Source organism: Dama dama, unplaced genomic scaffold, assembly GCF_033118175.1.
Source record: "Dama dama isolate Ldn47 unplaced genomic scaffold, ASM3311817v1 ptg000180l, whole genome shotgun sequence".
NCBI lineage: Eukaryota > Metazoa > Chordata > Mammalia > Artiodactyla > Cervidae > Dama > Dama dama.
In genome coordinates, this window is record NW_026870980.1 from 890,708 (window position 1) to 894,555 (window position 3,848).

Below are 3,848 nucleotides of genomic sequence, written 5' to 3' on the forward strand. Positions count from 1 at the left end.
ACCTGAAAAGGTGTAAAAAATATGAAGAGCTTCAAAAGGTGTCAAAAATAAAGGGAGCATGAAATGGTATGAAAAACAGGAGGAGCATAAAGCGGTGTTGAAAAACATGAAGAGCCTGAAAAGGTGTGAAAAATATAAAGAGCTTCAAAAGGTGTGAAATACATGAGGAGCATGAAACGGTCTGAAAAACAGCAGGAGCATGAAACGGTATTCAAAACATGAAGAGCTTGAAAAGGTGTGAAAAATATGAAGAGCTTCAAAACCTGTCAAAAGAATGAGGAGCATGAAATGGTCTGAAAAGTAGGAGGAGCATGAAGCAGTGTTGAAGAACATGAAGAGCCTGAAAAGTTGTGAAATATATGAAGAGCTTCAAAAGGTGTCAAAAATATCAGGAGAGAGAAACGGTGTTCAAAAACGTGAAGAGCCTTAAAAGGTGTGAAAAATACGAAGAGATTCAAAAGATGTCAAAAATAGGAGGAGCCTGAAACGGTCTGAAAAATAGGATGAGCAAGAAGGGGAGTTGAAAAACATGAAGAGCCTGAAAACGTTTGAGAAATATGAAGAGCTTCAAAAGGTGTGAAATATATGAAGAGCTTCAAAAGGTGTCAGAAATGAGAGAAGCATGAAACGGTCTGAAAAATAGGATGAGCAAGAAGGGGAGTTGAAAAACATGAAGAGCCTGAAAACGTTTGAGAAATATGAAGAGCTTCAAAAGGTGTGAAATATATGAAGAGCTTCAAAAGGTGTCAAAAATGAGATGAGCATGAAACAGTCTGAAAAATAGGAGGAGCATGAAACCGTGTTCAAGAATATGAAGAGACTAAAAAGGTGTGAAAAATATAAAGAGCTTCAAAAGTTGTGAAATACATGAGGAGCATGAAACGATCTGAAAAATAGGAGGAGCATGAAGTGGTGTTGAAAAACATGAAGAGCCTGAAAATGTGTGAAATATATGAAGAGCTTCAAAAGGTGTCAGAAATGAGAGGAGCATAAAACGGTCTGAAAAATAGGAGGAGCATGAAGTGATGTTGAAAAACATGAAGAGCCTGAAAAGGTGTGAAAAATATGAAGAACTTTAAAAGGTGTCAAAAATATGAAGAGCTTTAAAAGGTGTCAAAAATATGAGGAGCATGAAACGATTTGAAAAATATGAGGAGCATGAAACGGTCTGAATAATAGGAGGAGCATCAAGCGGTGTTCAAAATCATGAAGAGCATTAAAAGGTGTGAAAAATATGAATAGCTTCAAAAGGTGTCAAAAATATGAGGAGCATGAAAGGGTCTGAAAAATAGGAAGAGCAGGAAGCGGTGTTGAAAAACATGAAGAGCCTGAAAAGGTGTGAAAAATATGAAGAGCTTCAAAAGGTGTCAAAAATATGAGGAGCATGAAACGGTCTGAAAAATAGGAGGAGCATGAAGCGGTGTTGAAAAACATGAAGAGCCTGAAAACATGTGAAAAATATGAAGAGCTTCAAAAGGTGTCAAAAATATGAGGAGCATGAAAGGGTCTGAAAAATACGAGGAGCACGAAGCGGTGTTGAAAAACATGAAGAGCCTGAAAAGGTGTGAAATATATGAAGAGCTTCAAAAGGTGTCAAAAATATGAGTATCATGAAACGGTCTGAAAAATAGGAGGAGCATGAAGTGGTGTAGAAAAACATGAAGAGACTGAAAAGGTGTGAAAAATATGAAGAGCTTCTAAAGGTGTCAAAAATATGAGGATCATGACACGGTGTGAAATACAGGAGGAGCATGAAGTGGTGTTGAGAAACATGAAGAGGCTGAAAAGGTGTGAAAAATATGAATAGCTTCAAAAGTTTTCAAATATATGAGGAGCATGAAACTATCTTTAAAATAGGAGGAGCATTAAACGGTGTTGAGAAACATGAAGAGGCTGAAAAGGTGTGAAAAATATGAATACCTTCAAAAGGTGTCAAAAAGAGGAGTCACATGAAACTGTCTGAAAAATAGGAGGAGCATGAAGCGGTTTGGAAAAACATGAAGAGCCTGAAAAAGTGTGAAAAATATGAAGAGCTTCAAACGGTGTTCTAAAATATGAAGAGCTTCAAAAGGTGTCAAAAATAATGAGGAGAATGAAGCGGTCTGAATAAAGGAGGAGCATAAAGTGGTGTTCAAAATCATGAAGAGCCTTAAAAGGTGTGAAAAATATGAAGAGCTTCAAAAGGTGTGAAAAAAATGAAGAGCTTCAAAATCTGTCAAAAATATAGGAGCATGAAACGATCTGAAAAATAGGAGCAGCAAGAAACTGTGTTCAAAGACATGAAGAGCCTGAAAAGGTGTGAAAAATATGAAGAGCTTCAAAACGTGTCAAAAATATGAGGAGCATGAAACGATCTGAAAAATAGGAGGAGCAAGAAGCGGTGTTTAAAAAAATGAAGAGCCTGAAAACGTTTGAAAAATATGAAAAGCTTCAAAAGGTGTTGAAAATATGAAGAGCTTCAAAATGTGTCAAAAGTGAGATGAGCATGAAACGGTGAAAAATCGTAGGAGCATGAAGTGGTGTTGAAAAACATGAAGAGCCTGAAAATGTGTGAAATATATGCAGAGCTTCAAAAGGTGTCAGAAATGATAGAAGCATGAAACGGTCTGAAAAATAGGATGAGCAAGAAGGGTGTTGAAAAACATGAAGAGCCTGAAAATGTTTGAGAAATATGAAGATATTCAAAAGGTGTGAAAAATATGAAGAGCTTCAAAGGGTTTAAAAAATTTGAAGAGCTTCAAAAGCTGTGAAATAGATGAGGAGCATGAAACGGTCTGAAAAATAGGAGGAGCATAAAGTGGTGATCAAAATCATGCAGAACCTTAAAAGGTGTGAAAAATATGAAGAGCTTCAAAAGGTGTGAAAAAAATGAAGAGCTTCAAAATCTGTCAAAAATATGAGGAGCATGAAACGATCTGAAAAATAGGAGCAGCATGAAACGGTGTTCCAAAACATGAAGAGCCTGAAAAGGTGTGCAAAATATGAAGAGCTTCAAAAGGTGTGAAAAAATGAAGAGCTTCAAAATCTGTCAAAAATATGAGAAGCATGAAACGATTTGAAAAATAGGAGCAGCATGAAACGGTGTTCAAAGACATGAAGAGCCTGAAAAAGTGTGAAAAAATGAAGAGGTTCAAAATCTGTCAAAAATATGAGGAGCATGAAACGATTTGAAAAATAGGAGCAGCATGAAACGGTGTTCAAAGACATGAAGAGCCTGAAAAGGTGTGAAAAATATGAAGAGCTTCAAAGCGTGTCAAAAATATGAGGAGCATGAAACGATCTGAAAAATAGGATGAGCAAGAAGGGGTGTTGAAAAACATGAAGCGCCTGAAAACGTTTGAGAAATATGAATAGATTCAAAAGGTGTGAAAAATATGAAGAGCTTCAAAAGGTGTCAAAAATGAGATGAGCATGAAACAGTCCGAAAAATAGGAGGAGCCTGAAATCGTGTTCAAAAACATGAAGAGCCTAAAAAGGTGTGAAAAATATAAAGAGCTTCAAAAGGTGTGAAATACTGAGGTGCATGAAACGGTCTGAAAAATAGGAGGAGCATGAAGTGGTGTTGAAAAACATGAAGAGCCTGAAAATGTGTGAAATATATGAAGAGCTTCAAAAGGTGTCAGAAATGAGAGGAGCATGAAACGGTATGAAAATAGGAGAAGCATGAAGTGGCTTTGAAACTCATGAAGAGCCTGAAAAGATGTGAAAAATATGAAGAGCTTCAAAAGGTGTCAAAAATATGAGGAGCATGAAACGGTCTGAAAAATGGGAGGAGCAGGAAGCGGTGTTCTAAAACATGAAGAGCCTGAAAAGGTTTGAAAAATATGAAGAGCTTCAAAACGTGTCAA